This window comes from Dendrobates tinctorius, unplaced genomic scaffold (genome assembly GCF_039654945.1).
Source record: "Dendrobates tinctorius isolate UK_male_01 unplaced genomic scaffold, ASM3965494v1 ptg000028l, whole genome shotgun sequence".
NCBI lineage: Eukaryota > Metazoa > Chordata > Amphibia > Anura > Dendrobatidae > Dendrobates > Dendrobates tinctorius.
In genome coordinates, this window is record NW_027361696.1 from 71,331,750 (window position 1) to 71,350,826 (window position 19,077).

General features: G+C 45.1%; 1 protein-coding gene across 1 annotated transcript in view; it reads left to right on the forward strand.

The window, feature by feature from the left end:
• The first annotated feature begins 219 nt into the window (after positions 1-219).
• LOC141085533 (neurotrophin-4-like) overlaps positions 220-19,077 on the forward strand; it is a 252,865-nt gene continuing 234,007 nt past the window's right edge. Inside the window, exon 1 of the mRNA XM_073570964.1 lies at positions 220-302. The gene's annotated coding sequence lies outside the window, so the exon portion shown is untranslated. The remainder of the gene's footprint in view (positions 303-19,077) is intronic.

Below are 19,077 nucleotides of genomic sequence, written 5' to 3' on the forward strand. Positions count from 1 at the left end.
CCTCCCCTTTTATCCTTTTCAGTTGGATGCCAGGAACTGTATACCATCCATAATGCTCATAAATATACAGAGTATTTAGCCAAAATGGATTATTTAAACTGCAGTTAGATAATTCAATCTGCCGTATTTATTTTTTTTATTGTTATTCTTTTGCCCAATAGTCTGATTTACTGATTGAAGGTGATCATTTCTGACTGACAGCATTTGATGGTTTTTTTTCAGCTTTCAGCATTCTTTTGTGAAAGGAGCAAGGAATCTAATTCCTGAAACTGCAACAATTTTGCTGACCTTTTCTGATCATCGTAAGTATTTGACAGGCACCAGACAGGTTTCACACTACATTTACCATAAACTGGATGGATGGACACTGTCCCCATTCCCTAAAGCTATCCTCCTTAGTTTATAATTGCGGAACATAAGCAGTTACCATGGAAACCTTTTAAGGTAATTTTAGCAAATAAATCACTTCTGCAAGTCATAATCACCCTAAGGGCCAAAATGAGTAATGTCAAAACTCTTTGCACTGACTATAACTTTTATCATTGTCGTATTTTTCATTATCTTCTTTGATCTTGAGTACATTTTTATGGTGTTTACAATGATGCATTAAAAATTTTTTAGTACATCTGTAGACAGCCAGGTATAAAATGAGGTTGTTAGTTTACATATATCTGTTTAGGGGATTCTGAGTTAAAAGAGGGCCAGCCAGAAAGCAGATCTCTTTCTGGAGGAGCTGGAAGGTTCATAAATGAGGTATCTGCCAAAAAGTTGACCTGAAAGAGGACCTGTCACCAGGAGTCCTGTTTATGGTATTTTCTTATTTCTACTGCTCCCATGAATATTCGGTTGTTGTTTTTTTTTGTGTGGGGGGGAGGTGTTTGTTGATGCCTGTCTTTCTTAAATCATTTATCGAAGGGGTTTGGTATGTGTGAGGATCTGTTTCATATTTTATGAAAATGCTATGGTGATGGGACGTTTGTGACCCAATAAAATTATTTACTCCAGCATCCAATGCAGCCAAAAACCCAGCCACGCAGCCTGAAAATCCTCTGACATTAGCTTGCTTTAGATGGATGGAGTTTCGGCTGCATCGAAATGAGGGTGATTTTACCATAAACATGTTTTGGATCCAAAAAGACATCTCTTTTAGGTGAGCAAAGCCAAGTGATCCAGCTCACCATCAGAAGCTGAAATTCCCATCGCTAAAATGTATTAACGTAATACAATTCTGGGGTTACATTATCTACAAATTTTCCCAAAGGAAGGGTTATTCTGACTTGCACTTGCTGCTGAACACCCGGCTTCCCTGAGCTCCGCAGTCTCTCTCTCACCGGACTGTTGCGGCACTCCCGGCTTCTCTCCTGGCAGCGGTCCCTCTGTAACAGTGGGGTCCAGCCGCAGCACCGGTACTTTCTGGTGGGGAAAAGGCAAGCAGAGCGTGCCACTCGCCTGTCTGTGCGCTGCTCTGCGTTCGCGCTATACTCCTCTGCTTCGTGTGCTTTTTCCTTTTATTCCCCCACTGCTGCGCGAGCTTTTCCTCCATCCCTCCCTGCCCCCCTCCGTCAGCAGGAAGGTACGCCTCGCTAAGGCTTCCCCCAGGCAACAGGGGAAGGGCCGGCACGCTCAGCCTTCCCCCTGGGAACTGGGGATGCAGCCTCAACAAATCTGGACCCGGCATGCAGGTACCCACGGTCCGGTCATCCCCCTTACATATACTCGCCTCTGGTTATCAGTGATGCCAGGGTTAGTTTCATGCTGCCTGGCTCTGGAGCTTGAGTAGTTGATTGTTTAAGGAGGTGTTTGGTTATTCGGTTGTGTGCATTTCCTCATTCTCTCTTATTTGTTTTTCCTTAACTCTCTGGTGTTCTACTGTGCTGTTTGTAAGTGCATATTTGTATGATTGGTAGTTTCCTTTATCCCTGTAAGTCTTCCCTTGTTAGTCTCGTTTGTGTATTTTCACACACTAATACTCTCCACTTCCCTGGGTGGGGGAGGGAACAGATTAAGGGCTGATTCATGAGCTCACTAAGATATGTGGCCCCAACATCTTCACCATTAGAAGTAATACAGGGAGCAGGTATAGCTAGGGCACCCCTAGCGCTAGGGACAGGGTAGGAGCCCCTGGCTCTGGGATATCTGACAACAGAGTCATGACAGATTATTATTATTATTATTATTATTATTATTATTATTAAAGAGTAATTTCAACTAGAAAACCTATTGAAGTGAAAGGAAACCAATATACTTAGGATCCTAAGAAGTTCCTTTCAAATTTATATCTCAATCTCTCATTGTATTTTCCACACAGAATTGGTATCTCCCAGAGAAGAGAATCTCAATAGATTTTGCAATTACAATCTGTGTCCCTATAATGCTGTTTGAAATCATCTGATTTGCTGAAACATATATTTGGGAAAAGCCTTAGAATTTCGTTTGATATCAATTTTTATATTTTTTTCATAAACGGTAGGTTGTCTTTAAAAATGTAACATATTCAGTTGAGTGGTGGATCCAATTATTGACACCATACATAACTCAGTCCTTACACAATGGACATTAAACCAGTGCCCAAATACAGTGTCAGACTGGATTGTCAAAGGCCCATGTGTAACATTGATTCTTGGGGCCCAATGTTCAGCTACATGTAATAAAAATAACCTGACGCTAGCACACAAATTTTTTTTCTTTTTCGTAATATTAACTTGGGTTGCTTGCCAATGAATGACTCGATTATACCTTTTTTTCTGCAAAACTGTGAATCAATCTACTAAGAAATGTGAATATACATCAAGAAATTTTTCAATAAAAATATATTATTTTATTATTACAACAAGAATAAAAACTGTCCGTGACAGACAGAATAAAAACCATATACAGAGGGGACACAATCCTATATATGAGAATCACATAGAAACGTGTAGGAAGTGGGTGTAAAAAAAACAAATGGTATTCTCCCTGCCTCATACACCAAAAATAGTGTTGTGGGTGAAGTCCACATACAAAAATATATTAAATAGTAAATCCAAGTGTATGAATAAATGTCTTAATCGTGCGTAGACATCACCATAAAAATCACTACATGCATAAATATCTATAAGAACAGAGAGAATTTGTTACCAGATATGAGAACCCAGAGAATCCAATGTACGTTTCCCCAGGTGGCTTATTCAAGGAGTATGAGAAATTGTGAATCAACTACTCATTAGCAATCCTTCACAGGGGCCCACCAGAGGAATCTCCGGGTCACTCGTTGACCAGTCCAAGCCTGTCCCAACATATCTGAAGCTCTATGTATCCCTATATGGATAATAACATTTTTTAAGGATAATATATCAATTAAGATGGAAACCATGGACTAGTGTCTCATCTCCAATCAAAGGCTTTCATCCTAGAACTAACTAGTATGATTTACCTACTCTTGTCTTTCCTTTTTTTAATATTTTTGATTTTAAAAGGGTTGTACCACCAGACACTACTTGTTAGATGGGTATGATCCTCCTTTTTTTTTAAAGGTAGCCAAGTTTTCGTAATCCTGTATGACCCCTTTTAGTTCCAGACAACCGGCAACCTGGTCAAGTTTTCCAAATAATGATTGTTGGTAAAAGTTAACAATAAATGAAAGTTCCTTTTATTGTACTTCTTTTCCTTTAGTAATTTTATTCTTAAACGAAGGTAAGTCAATAAGCAAAGATTAGAAGGATTTTAGGATTTTCTTTGTTTAAAGAGCAAAAACAGCTGTAGACGATTTCTTACCTTTTATGCAGAAAGGAAAAATAAAACTCTATAAAAACGGTAAGGGGTCACGGGAGAGACACTTGTTATCGTGGTAAAGCTTATCGTACTTGAAAGGCTTTACTCTCCCTCCAAAGGCCTGAGATGTTTCCATTCCTTCAATGCTTTAAATATTTTGTTTATTTTTGGACTTAAGTATGATTCATAAAGAAGGGAATTCGCTAAAGTAACATCGCTTCCAAATATTTGAAATCTCTTTCAGCGTCCAACCTCTGCTCCTTCCCGTTTCATAACACTCTTTAGTCATTCACAAAAAGACTTATTCTGTAAAGTGCCTCTAGTGTAGATCTTATGACACTTTTCGTAAGAAATTTAGTTTACATTTGACAACTTTACGTTCTTGGTGACAAGCTAAAAAATTCATTTTATTTTAGTGTTGTTGCTTTATGTATGTAAATCTAACCCTATAGACAAGACTGCCCATACCTTATAAACTTAACCCTTCCCAATTTCCCTTTGCAACGAAAACAGCAACAAAACAATTCAGAAAACAATTTTATTGGAGAGTAACCTTTTAACAACAACTCTCTTCTTTTATATATAACACCCATTGTTGGAGGGGTAAGGTCGCAGCTCTCGTATTAACCATTGAAATATTGTGGGGTTATGTCACCGGACTCCCGGCACATGTTACCCAGCCTTGTACTTCCGCCATCACTGCGACTTCAACGTAAATTATACAGAATGAACATTAATAGCAAATCATCAAAACATGGGAGGGAGGGTGGGCCGCTCTCGATCCTGAGGACAAAGAGGCCGAGCGACATCCGGCCCTCCCCTTTATACCCCTTCCAGGATGAACCAGCCCCGGAAGCAGTAATTCTCCACCAACCACGCACATATTCAGGTAAGCCCAGCAAACAGATTCTTTAACCCTTAACTGCGCTCCCAGGGAAATTATTATAAACTCACTCCTTTGCTCGTTATGTCCAGTCATTGGCCCCCCGCATATCCCGGCCGGGTTCCCTCAGACTGCCCATACCTTATAAACTTAACCCTTCCCAATTTCCCTTTGCAACGAAAACAGCAACAAAACAATTCAGAAAACAATTTTATTGGAGAGTAACCTTTTAACAACAACTCTCTTCTTTTATATATAACACCCATTGTTGGAGGGGTAAGGTCGCAGCTCTCGTATTAACCATTGAAATATTGTGGGGTTATGTCACCGGACTCCCGGCACATGTTACCCAGCCTTGTACTTCCGCCACGGAGTAGCTACGCCTCAACGGAGCTACGACCCCCCCCAAGTGTAAACAACGCCTCCTCAATACCTTCACGCAAACCCGCCAAAAAAATATCCAACCCTATTTCAGTTAAATGAACCCCGTCCGCCCGCATAAACCTGGCATTATTACCCTCAAGCTGCCTGTGCCTAACAACGACGCCTCGCTTAAATTGCACAAAACGAGCTATGCGTTGATTCACGACTCTTCTCGCCCTCTCAATCCCAGCCCAATCTCTAGCTCCACTCCATACGAGCCTCGGAATAATCTCTGACCAAACCATAACCAACTGATTAAAAAACCGCGAAAACTTGTCTATGTCCGCTTGCATTAATGTTAACAGCTCTGTCAACTGTATAGACCCCAAATCGTTTCCTCCTGCATGGACTACCAGGATGACAGGGGTGTTTACCATTCTTGAAATTTGCACCACTTCACAGAGCACTTGAGACCACAACAAACCCCGTATACCTCTCCAATTCACTTCAATATTGTAAAACCCCAGAACCTTCCCGCCAGGACACAACTCTGCCCTCCGCTCAGCCCAAAAGACATATGAATGTCCCAAGATCCACACACTTGGCCTGGCTTGACCTGAAATGAAAAGAAACTTAAAATTACATCACACTTCACTTCTTATGCAATTAACAGCTCCGGTCTGATATACCTGAAAAAACACGACGACCGCCATCTGCCTACTCTCATTATTTCCTCTTCTCTAAAGCCTGCGCGAGCTGCCTCTGTCGCTGCGCCAATTCTGAATGAATGCGTTCCGAATTCACCAGCGGGAAGACCCAGAACTACTAAAATACGACGCATCAACGTCGAGAACTGGAATCTAGTTAACGGGGCCCCGTTTGCATGTGCAAAAAACGTTATACTCTCGTTAGACCTGACCTCCAAATACCTGTTCACCAGGATAATTGGGCATACTGGGCCCGGAATGGAAAAAAGTGAAAACCATAGACCGCAACCCATGGTATCCGTTTTTGATCGCCGAATCCGAATACGAACCCCGCCATTACACAAAATCACGTCATTGCGCTGCAAGCCCCCAATAACCCTAGATGACGGGGCAACTAACTCACTCACCCGCAATGCCCCAAAAAACGCCACCGCAAACGCTGCGGAAAACATTATCGCTTCAAAAGAAGAGCTGCAAACCGCATTTGTACCTTCTATGATCCTGGCTAACAAGGAAAAGGAAATAGGTCGCTTTGAATTTTTTGGTATACTAATTTTTTTCCAACCTTTTAGCGCTTGCTGCAGAACAAAAGATTTTGTTACATCCTCCCAACCACGAAGCTTAAAATGGAATGCTAATCCCGTTAATCTATTTCTTGCCAGCGTAGCCGCCGCCCCAATGGAATGCAAATGTTGAATATATCCCAAAGTCACTTCCAACCTTGCCTCCTTCGACGAGCCCACTGGACGACCTCCTACAAACTTTAACCAATCCTGCCAGGCCTTACCATATGCGTTCCATGTCGATGGTGCTAATGATGCCCTAATTAACGGCATTAAGAGGTCTCTGGTATTGTCCACAGGTATCCTGGGCATTGCGCTCCTATCCGATTGGCCTCTGGGGCAAGCTCCCGAAACTTCTGAAAATTAAAACGTGATAATGAGTCAGCCATGGCATTTTCCTTGCCCGGCACGTGCCGAGAACGTACACAAATATTAAGCTGCAAGCACTTCAAAACCAGAAAGCGAATAAGCTTTATCACTGGAATGGAAGAAGACGACAAATGATTAATCGCGTGAACCACACTTTCATTGTCGCTCCAAAAACAAATCCGAGAGTTCCGAAGCTGCATTCCCCATAACTCAACAGCCACAACCAATGGAAAAAGCTCCAGAAGGGTAAGATTCTTTGTCCACTCATTCCTAACCCATATTTCTGGCCATTTTTCCGCACACCACTGGCTATGAAAAATCACACCAAAACCTACCGAACCAGCCGCGTCCGCAAACAATGATATCTCCTGACATGACTTTTCTTCATCCTGAAAACAAGTACGACCGTTGTATTCCTGCAAAAATGTTTTCCAAATCCTCAAATCTTCTAACAACGGAAGACCTAAACGAACCCTGTGATGAGGTAGTTTAACACCCCGTGTAGCCATAGACAATCGACGGGAAAAAATTCTACCCATAGGCATAACCCTACATGCGAAAGACAGCAACCCCAACAACGATTGCATTTGCACTAACGTCACTTTCTTTCGTGCCAAAAAACCATTTATCAAATCCAATATCTTAGAAATTTTTTCCCCCGGTAAACGAAAGACCATTTCCACCGTATCAATCTCTATCCCTAAAAATGACAAACAAGATACTGGGCCAACCGTTTTTTCTTTGTTTAATGGAACTCCAAAAGCACCCATGATCTCCCTAAATTTTTTCAAAACTTTCCCACAAACATCAGATTCAGCTGGTCCTAAAAACAAAAAATCATCCAAATAATGGGTAATCCAATGTGATCCAGTTTCCAATTTTGTCACCCATTCTAAAAAACTACTGAATAGTTCAAAATATCTGCAAGAAATAGCGCAGCCCATAGGAAGACAGGTATCATAATAATAGGCCCCATCAACAAAACAACCCAATAAATGATGGCAATCAGGATGAACAGGCAACAATCGGAAAGCCGAAGAAATATCCGACTTAGCCAATAGCTCCCCTGGCCCTGCTTGTCGAACCAATTTTACGGCCTTGTCAAAAGACACATATACCACTGAAGACTCTTCAGCGCTGATTCCATCATTCACCGATGAACCCTTTGGGTGTGATAGGTGCTGAATTAATCTGAACTCACCAGGCTCTTTTTTCGGAACAATTCCTAAAGGCGAAACCCTCATATTCGTGAATGGTGGCGAAACAAAAGGCCCCCTCATCCTTCCCAATACCACTTCCTTCTTGATTTTTTGGGACAAAACTAACGGAAGCTCCCTAGCAGACTTTAAATTTAACGAGAACGATGGGCATTCTGAAAACTTGAAAGGTATGAAAAAACCATATTTGAAACCCACTCTCAACTGTGCTGCTGCTGCCTTATTGGGATACCTGCTTAACCAAGGCTCCATCTCGGTTATTTTCACCGGAGTCCTTGCTATCTTGTTGGACAAATGCCCTGGGAACTGGGACTTTTGAGAATCCTCGTGTACATTTTGTGACAGCATGTGGTCCGCCACATGATGCACATTCATGCTTATATTTGCATAGCCCAAAGAACCTGCAGTGACCATCGTTAAACAACCAACACGTTCCCGGTCTCCGGTTGGCTGCTGGCCCCGAGCCGGATTGCTGGCTAGGGGCCCCCGAATGAAAGGGATGACTTCCTTTTTGCGACATCATTAGCCTCAGCCAAGAATCCATAGCCTTAACCCCCCAACCCAATTGTGGGTTAATGGCCAACCTCCTCCTAAAATCCTCGTCATATCTCCACCACGCTGAACCCCCATGTGTCTTATACGAATTATATATGCTATCCATATATAAAAACAACTCTGAGCAACGCTCCGGATGCTTCTTACCCATCACACATCCTAACACGAAAAAGGCTTGCAGCCAGTTATTAATTGTCTTTGCAACTTTTGGCCTTCGTTCATAAGGCCTGTCCAGGTGCCGCCTCTCTCGGTCCACCGTATTTTGATCCGGCGTCACCAGCGACCAAATATCCACATAATCATTCGACCAAATTTTCTCTATTGTCTCCTGCTCCAAATGGGAACCTAGTGGGGCTATACCACAATAAAATACATCCTTATGTATATCTGCTCTTGGCGCCGGCTCAGATTGCTTGGAAACCTTCTCTCCTAGCACCACTTTTGGGTTCAATACCAATTTTCTTCCTTCCAAAATACTCCTTAAATTTTCCATGGTCACAAATCTCTCACCCACACCCCCCCAGGCTCCCGCGTAATTAAACTCACCACTCGACTCCTCCCGACCGACAATTGCGGACTGACTTGACACCTCTTCTACTGCATGTCCTCCTTTGCTCTCCTGCCGGGTCTGCTCCGCCTGTCGAGCCGAAACCCGACTCCTGCCCCGTGACCCAGATGAGGATGATGAGTGATGTCGTGACGATCTTGAATAGCGACTGCACCTGGACCCAGACCTCCTCCTCCTGCGACGACTGTGTCGGCTATGACAGCTAGCCGACCCTTTACGTGAGTCAGAAGAAGAGGACGAAGACCTTCTGCGTCTCCTTTTTTCCAAGCTCCTACGCCTCGTTGTTTCTACAGAAATATCCCCGCTAGCTACGCCTGCAGGAGCAATACCCCCAAAGGATGAAGCCAACGGAACCTGCTGTTGAGGTATATTCCAGGCTCCCAAATAGCTAGTCATGGCTGGGTTAACTGTAACATCCGTCAATGACAGACCTAACTGGGACTGACTCTGTGACGGGTTCAAAATCACCCCACCTGTTTGTGAGGTAACCACCGAACCCGCCACTATTGGAGGTGCCACCATTTCCTGAGGGAGGGTAACAGCCTGCGATGTAACGGCCATAGGGAGAAAAAACTGCGGCTGCAAGTTCTGCCTCCCTTGTGGCTGGGTTGACTGACTAGCTAATGTGTCCATCACTGTCATACTCAAAGTCTCCTGCTGACTACCTATTCCTTGTGTCATTTTACTTGCACTATTCTCTGCTGCCCGTTTCTCACTTTGTTCCTGCGTAGCAGTGCCTTGCCGGTCCTCAGACCTCACATCTCTCACCTCCTCACTAGCTGAGGAATTATTGCTCTGACCACCCCCCATTTCTGTAACTGTCTTATGTCCTACTGACAGTTCATTAATCCCTGCCCTCCCTTTATTCCCTCCACAGAGCCCGCTATCAGTTGTCATCTGCTGAGGTGACAGAACACCTTTCCTCACAGAGCGCTGCAGCACTGGGCGGCCGTGCTCCTTAATTTTCCCGCCCCTCTTTTTCCTCTCCTTCACAGGGGGCGGGGCTACAGACTCGCTTCCTTCTTGTGAAGCTGCCTGTGTCTCCCTCACAGGCACATCTGTGCCGCGCGCATGGCCACTCTTACCAGTCCCAGGGCTCCAACGGCTCCTGGGTTTAACCCCCCGCACTGAACGCCGACCTGCTGCCGCGTTCTGCTGCGGTACCCCCGGCGCCTGCATTAGCGCTGCTATCCAGCCCAGTCCTTCCTTGCCTATTCTTTCTGTAATCTCAGCCTCCCACGCTGCCATTACTGCACCCACCTCACAGTGGCACCTCCGCTCTCGATCCTGAGGACAAAGAGGCCGAGCGACATCCGGCCCTCCCCTTTATACCCCTTCCAGGATGAACCAGCCCCGGAAGCAGTAATTCTCCACCAACCACGCACATATTCAGGTAAGCCCAGCAAACAGATTCTTTAACCCTTAACTGCGCTCCCAGGGAAATTATTATAAACTCACTCCTTTGCTCGTTATGTCCAGTCATTGGCCCCCCGCATATCCCGGCCGGGTTCCCTCAGACATTGCTTTCTGCAGACTCAAACCTGTATGTACAACACCTAGGTCAAAGGGAATGCCGTCTAGGCCACCATGGATGTCTATTGAACCATTGGATAGCCAAGGGGTGAGCTAGGATATCTACTATACCACTAGATCACCAGGGATAGCCAAGTGCTGAAAAGTGTCCGCTCCTAGTCACTATATTTCAGTGACCTGGGTGGAGTAGCTACTACATGGCTATGTTATGAGGGGTGCATACTAAACCCAAGTATCAGCCCAGGTGCCATTGGGTACAAATCACAGTGTTACCACTTAGAGGGGTTGTCCTACTTATACAAACTTTTTTAAAAGGCTGGAAATATTAGAAAATAATAATAAAAGGTATAGTTCATTGGCTCTAACTGCATGACTCCACTTTGGTTGTCTAAACTCCACACTAGCGCCTAATCTGAAGTACTTGTAGTTGCGTATTAAACTCAAGTTCCTCCTTCTTGATGTTGCTTTGAACTCTACTTGTACGGCAGACAGCTGTAGCCTGCTTTGGGGACTTCTTGCTATCATGTCCCGGCTCACTCACGTTGCTGTTGTGCCCCCAAGTCTTAGATGGGAACAAAGTGGTGACGACTTCTATTCCTCCGGTTTCTGCTGCAGGAACATCAGTATCCATACAACCTCGGAGACCGGACTCCGGCCATGCGCTTCAAACTTGAGGAAAGGCTCTGCTCTGACCCTAGTCCTTAGTTCTCTTCTTCTCCTTACGTTCCGTACTAAACTATCTTCCCTCTGAAGAATCAGGCTTTCTATGGCTCCTTCCTGTGCCAGCAGCTCCAGGTCACAGGAGTCTGCTGCAGCACTTCCTTCACTCCATCCCTCTCTGGGGATCTTCTCTCACCAACTGACCCTTTCCTAATATTCTCCCGCTCTCTTGTGCAGTCTAAGCTCCACCCACCTCCCAGCACTCTTCGTGTTCCAAGCAGGGAGCCACAAAGGTTGCTCTGCTACACTAATGGTGTGCGTGTGGGATGTGAGTGTTGGAGTGTGGTCAGGTGTCTCCACCTTACCTGGATAGTGGGGTACCACACCTCAGGAGGAGGTGCAGTACCTCTGTGGCGACAACCCTCAGGGGCGCCACAATAGACCGGCTTCCAGACACTTTTGGTAATGACTTATTTCCCAGCCAAGCAAAAGAATTGGCCATCATCTGTCGGAGGAGGTCTGGCAGGGCCACACGCACATTCGACTGTAGGATGATTCTTCTGTTATTGATGGGTTTAGCCGACTGTAATATAATGTAGCACTCACAACTGGATACAGTGACACAAAAGACTTGTAATACTCTACTATTAAGTAACAAGGGAATGAGCATTATTACAAAGACTAGACTAAGCTACTGTAGGTCTCAAATATTGAGGGCATCAGAGGCTGAAATTGAAGTCAATATGTCACCTAATTCAAATAATCACTAAACAGTTAGCACTGTACACTAAATATATTCTAAATATTTGTTTAATTAATTTTTGGAATCCCAGCTCATAGATCCTCCTCCATGCTATCACTTTGACTATAATTTTAAGGGAGTTTAAATAAAGTCTGATCACAACATAATGAAAAGTTCTGCTAATTCCTAGGCTGACGACTTCAGGTGGATACATCATACCTACACAGATACAATGCACCAATCAGGACATGACAGGTTTGTTTCTTTAGATCATAGATGATTGCCAAGACTAAATAAAATTGAACCAAACTCTCGCCCATAAACAGTATTGGGTCTTTGCGAGTATTCAGTCTTGAATGTAGATGAATTAAGTCAATTACCAACAAAACAGAGTCTCCTTTAAGATGAAGAGACGCCCATCTGCTGACAATTGCATCAGGGTTCTGGTTGGCTTCTTGAGAGGTCTTTTATGAAGCTCTCGAATTCTATGGTTTCTCTTTGCAGAGACCTGGCCAAGGGAGTCCTACAAGCCAAGAAATGCTTCCTAGTAAAAGGCTTGGAAGATAGCTTTGCTCCAGAAGGAAGAACACTATCTTTTTTAGTGCCATTTTTGTTTTTTAGGCGCTAACCACACTCCAGCCTCATGGATCCTGCATGATCGGAAAAGAAAGGGATGTTGGGTGCAGTCTTGTGTGATTGACAGTTCAGTTGTGTGTTCTTCAATGCTGCAAGGAGAGGAAGCCTTGCCTCTGCAGCCTTGGAGAAGAATTTGGGCACTAAAGTTGTCTGGAGCTAAAAGTGCTTTACAATAATCCAGCCAACTTCACTGCAGTGTTTACAAGTAGAGTTGAGTGAATATGTTTAGGTTCCCTCTTATTCGGCAAGCTATAGCGCTTGCCGAATAAGCTACAGAGGGAACCCTACTTCCCGGATTGCGCCGACTGAACAGCTGATCGCAGCCGCAGCTTCATTTGTCGCGGCTGTGTCACAGCACATGCATGGAGAGCCTGTGTGTTGGGCTCTCCATGCATGTGCTGTGACTGGGACCAGCTATAGCTTGCCAAATAAGAGGGAACCCAAACTTATTCACTCATCTCTATTTACAAGTTCTATTGGAAAAAGCTTGTAAGCACTTTTCATGTTCGACCGCCGTTAATAGATTGCGATAGACAACAAGCAGGAAGAATGGAGAAGACTGGGAAGATTTTTAATAACAAGTATTGCAAAGTTGCTTGTTTTTGCAACACTCGACAATTTTTCCCTTTTACTCCAAAAAGGAATAAATCGATCTTCTGTGGTGCTAATAGAAAGCCAAAAGGAAGAATCCAGGAGACAGGCTTGGTAGTGATGCGGTTTATTACCTACGAGTTTAGAAGGCAATCCAAGAAAAAACAAACTACTTTTTCCTTATGAAGAATGATGACTCCAAAGTGCTTTTATAATAAACTGCACCACTACCCATCTTGTCTCCTGAAATCTTCCTGTCACGCTGTGACAGTCTTCAATAAGGAAGAGGAGCCTCAAACTGTCCCTTGAGCTGGGACCATAACTATCCCTGTCAGGGGGTTCTCTTAAAGACAGAGAGGCCCGAGTCTCGGATCTTACAATGCTCCGGGTAAATCTTAATCTGTCCCCTCCCCAACCCCATGAGGAATGGGACAGAAATGTAAGGTAAACAAGAAACAAAGACAAAACAGGGATAACAGAAAACCTCTATTATACAAAAGCACTAACCAACAATAGGGAGGAGGACAGGGACTGGGAGGAAAAAACTAAATGGGAAAAGGGACCAGGAGATAAATACACATGTACTACAGCAAACCACAGAACACCACAACTCCAACTCCAAACTTCAACTACTTACAGTAGCTTTAGCATGCAGCTCAGGAAGATGAAACTTTCACCAGCAGGGATTAAACCCCCACAGCCTGTATATACAGAGGAAGTAAAGGATAAGCAGTTGCAGCTGAGAACAACCTGGCTGTATGGTCTCAGCCAGCATAGAAAGAGTCATTAACCCTTTCAGCACTGAAGGAAAGGCAAATCCATTTAAATTAGGACATAAATCACACCATCTCTAACTCCAAGTCTTCCAGGAGGACGTGACACCCTCTTGACACTTCTTTTGAATTTCTATCAGCAGTGCAGGTGGTCCACTTACTGTATTTCTTTTGAGCATTTTACTGTTTTTTTAACCCATGGGGCTGCAGCACCTGACAATATTGTTGTGTATTACAAAACTGAACCAAGTGAGCACCTCCTTCACTCTACTTCACTACTACTATATACTGTTCCCATTTAAGCAGATGAGAATAACCCTCTAAAAAGTAAGACATTGACACACAAGATAAGTGCCTCCAATAGGCAGCACTGGGTAGTTTTCTTCCTTCACGATGAGAATTAACAAGAAAGTTTTCATTCACTGATGGCAAACAAAGGTCTTGAGAAAAAAGGAGAAAGGCACTGAAGTATTAATTTAAGGACCCCTGTCTGTTTGTCATGTCTGGATGCTGTCCATTTTTTTAGGACCGCAAATACGGACATACGCACACCCATTTTATTCAATGGTTTTAGGGCTGACGGAATGCACCAAATAATAAATAATAGTAAAGTGCGTTCGCAGCCCGGGGTCCAACGTGCAGGGGTGGTAAACTGCTGCGTAGTAATGGCGGTAGTATAAAGCGGTGTAGAAAAGGTCACATGTGGGATAACGCCACCCAGTGTGAACAGAAGCGAACTCTGTTAACTCACAGAGCCGCGCTACGGCAGAACATAAATGCCAGTGCCTGTTTAGCTCACAGAGCGCACAGAAAGCGGTCACAGAACTCTGCCCCAAGGACACGGGGTCAGAGTCCCTCTAGACCATGGGTCCTCAAACTACGGCCCGCGGGCCACATGCGGCCCGCCAAGGACTTTTATCCGTCCCCCCGCCAGGCCGACAATGAACTCATGAACTGCACTGCAGTTCAATGCCGGCGGGCCCTGTAATCGCGGGCGGGACGAGGCGCCGAGGAAAGGCGTTACGCAGCCCTCCGTATGCAGCAGAGCACAGTGCACACAGACGGCGTGATTGTCATCACGCCGCCTGCGCGGCCTGATGACGTCACGCGCCTGTGTGCCTGTGCAGGAAGAAGACTGAGATGAGCGGGCGCCTCTTCAGAGCAGCGGGGGACATAGGTGAGTACTTTTTTTTTTTTATCGCCGGGTCCTATTGGGGTCATTTACCTGCCTAATGGGGACATGTGCTGCCTAATGGGGACATTTACCTGCCTATTGGGGACCTGTGCTGCTGCCTAATGGGGACCTGTGCTGCCTAATGGGGACATGTGCTGCCTAATGGGGTCATTTACCTGCCTAATGGGGACATTTACCTGCCAATTGGGGACCTGTGCTGCTGCCTAATGGGGACCTGTGCTGCCTAATGGGGACATTTACCTGCCTATTGGGGACATGTGCATGTGCTGCCTAATGGGGACATTTACCTGACTATTGGGGACATTTACCTGCCTAATGGGGACATTTACCTGCCTTTTGGGGACCTGTGCTGCCTAATGGGGACATTTACCTGCCTATTGGGGACATTTACCTGCCTAATGGGGACCTGTGCCGCCTAATGGGGACATTTACCTGCCTAACGGGGACCTAATGGGGACATTTACCTGCCTATTGGGGACCTGTGCTGCCTAATGGGGACCTGTGCTGCCTAATGGGGACATTTACCTGCCTAACGGGGACCTAATGGGGACATTTACCTGCCTAATGGGGACATGTGCTGCCTAATGGGGACCTGTGCTGCCTAATGGGGACATTTACCTGCCTATTGGGGACCTGTTCTGCCTAATGGGGACATTTACCTGCCTATTGGGGACCTGTGCTGCCTAATGGGGACATTTACCTGCCTAATGGGGACATTTACCTGCCTAATGGAGACCTGTGCTGCCTATTGGGGACATTTACCTGCCTATTGGGGACCTGTGCTGCCTAATGGGGACATTTACCTGCCTATTGGGGACATTAACCTGTCGGGGACATTTACCTGTCTATTGGGGACCTGTGCTACCTATTGGGGACATTTACCTGCCTATTGGAGACTTATGCTGCCTAATGAGGACCTTTGCTGCCTATTGGGGACATTTACCTGCCTAATGGGGACATTTACCTGCCTAATGGGGACCTGTGCTGCCTATTGGGGACATTTACCTGCCTAATGGGGACATTTGCCTGCCTAATGGGGACCTGTGCTGCCTATTGGGGACATTTATCTGCCTAATGGGGACATCTACCTGCCTATTGGGGACTTGTGCTGCCTAATGGGGACCTGTGCTGCCTATTGTGTGCACAGGAATTTATTCATAATTTTTTTAAACTATATTCCGGCCCTCCAACGGTCCCCCTGTTTAAAAAGTTTGAGGACCCCTGCTCTAGACCTTCTGAGCATGCGGCGTCACACCTGCGGACGCCACTATAGACGCTGACTATGGAGTATCGAGCACGTGCACCGTGGCATGCCGAGCCACCAGTGGACACTGATGCCTGTCTCAGACTCTGTCCAACCTACACCTAAGCCTGGGCGCTTAACAGGCTAGGCTGCACAACACATGCGTACCAAGGGTAGGGGTTTCCAATGAGTCATTCACCAGAGACATTCATATATGCATACAGCACTCACTCCTAATAGTCTGATAATGCAGTCTATACTAGCGCATGGCCGAGCGGCCATGCGAACCTTTTATAGCAGCGTCCTTCCAGGACCGTCCTGACCTTTCTGATGGTCCAAGCTGAGCTGGAGAAGGACCTGAGCATGTGACCTCCGATCTCCAATGCGAGATCGTCCCACGGGCATGCTCAGTGGACCGAAAGGAGGACTTAGTCCCTGAAGTAGCTCGCTGCTGACCAGCATGCGTTGCTATAGCTGGACCAGAGGTGGCAGCAGCAACCAAACCTACAGAGCTGGTCTGAGCAGAACACCTGGATCAACGAGTCTGTGAGCAGCCTCCTCTGCAGTCGAAGAGGAATGGGAGACTGCCGAATGCAAGGCTCGGGATTCCTGCTGTGCAGCGGCCGGAACCCGACGCCTAACAAATGGTGGTGTGCACACGTCAGGTTTTTCACACAAGCCATGTGTACATGTGAAAAACTGTAGACATGTCAGTTTTTTTGGACAACATGTGTGACACACACGGATGATATCCGTATGTCATCATCATGACACGTACCGGCACCTGGGAGTTTTTCCTTTTCCCAGGCGCCGGTTGTTGAAGGCAGCACTCATCATTGTCTCCCTTAACTCAGCACAACCAGGAGAAAATGAGGCGAATTGTCATCAGCGTGATAAGTATCGACGTCTGGGAAGAAGTGGTACAGTTTACGCTGTTCTTAGGCGCCGGCCGGAGGCTGAAGCAACTCTCATCATTGTCTCCTGCTCGCGCTGAGATCAGCGTGACCAGGAGATAACGATGGAAGTTTTATTCAGCAGCAGCTATGTCCCTCTGGTGTAAAATAAAGAATTAAATAATAAAAACAGTGTGGGCTCCCACCCAGTTTTCATGCCAAGCAAAGGGAAAGTCCACGGCTGGGGGCTGATGTTAATAGAGGTCAACACCGGTCATTGAAGTTGCATTCCCAAACTTCACTGTGAGCTGGGATGATGAACTGCAGTGACCTCAATAAGATCACCTCGATCGAGTACCGTGAGCAACACCTGACAATACAAAGGTGACATCAAACCTACAAATATTACCCCACATGCCAGCTACAGGGGAAGTGGAAAGAGCCGGGTAAAGCACCAGATTTGGAGCATTTTATGGATGCACTATTTTGTGGGGTGGCTGAAGGCTGATGTTGGTAGCCTGGGAGGGGGCAATATCTTTGACCCCTACCCATTCTATTACTATCAATCCACAGCTGTCAATTTAGCCTTTGCTGGTTTGAATTTATAGGCATACCCTACGCCATTTTTTTGGAGTCCTCCGTAAATTCACCGGGAAAGGCTAAGCAAACAGCTGTGAGCTGTTATTAAAAGGCTGGGAACCTTATGGGGTATTGTCCCTTGTCTTAGATTATCAATATCAGTCCCCAGCCGTCTCTTTCCCTCTGCTGGTTATGAAAATTTTACACCGGAGTTACACAGCTACTGATACACAGCACAACTTCCATCTTTGTCTCCTGATCTCAGCGTGAGCAGGAGAAAATGATGAGACCTGCCTTCAGCAGCTGGTGCCTGGGATCAGCGCAAACTTGACTGCTTTTCCCAGGCGCCGGTATGTGTCACACGGACGGCACACAGACGACATATGGATGTAATACATGGACACACTGACACACAGACAACAAACATGGACGGCACACAGACCACGGATCTCACCAGTACTGGTTTTTCCGGTACAGGAATCACCAACACATGTGAAGGAAGACTAAGAATGAGTTCCCCTTTGTCTCTGGCATGAACACTATCGATCCACTCATATTTCAAGGGCATCAAAATGTGTTTACATCTTTGAAGTATGTCTGGTCCATTAGATTGTGTAGGCTCCACGTTAGTCTAAACCAATGTGCGCAAGGTGTAAACACCTTGTAGTACAAGACCATCAAACACTGAGAAAAATGCATATATATTCTACGTGTGTCACCACATGGCTCCCACACTGCATTAGAAGAGCAAGGGAGCAAATGTCTGAAGAGGATATCCCCAGAAATGTATAAAATACCAGCAACACTGCTATCTATGTGTCCTAATATAATAAGACAGGGTTGGGGAAACTCACAAACAAGTGAAAGGTCAGGGGTGAAAATATCAGGTACAGTATGTAAAAGCAAATAAATTACAGAAAACTGACGGCACATCTAGAACTAGTCTGAACAGGTGCATACCAAAAAACAGCATTACAAAAGGTATGTAAAAGCAACCATATATTTCGTGTTTTGCTTTACATGACATTTCCTGAGTCATTTAATAACCCCGAAGCCAGGCATCAAATTAAATATATATACTGTATATATATATATATATATAGTATATATATATATATATATATATAGTATATATGTATTAATCTTCTTTCCTGGATTTACAGGAGAGTTTTTGAAGTTTTGAGAGTAGCAATCCTTTAATTATTCAAACATCATGAAAGGAGAGGGTCTGCAACAACATGGAGCTGGAATCTATAT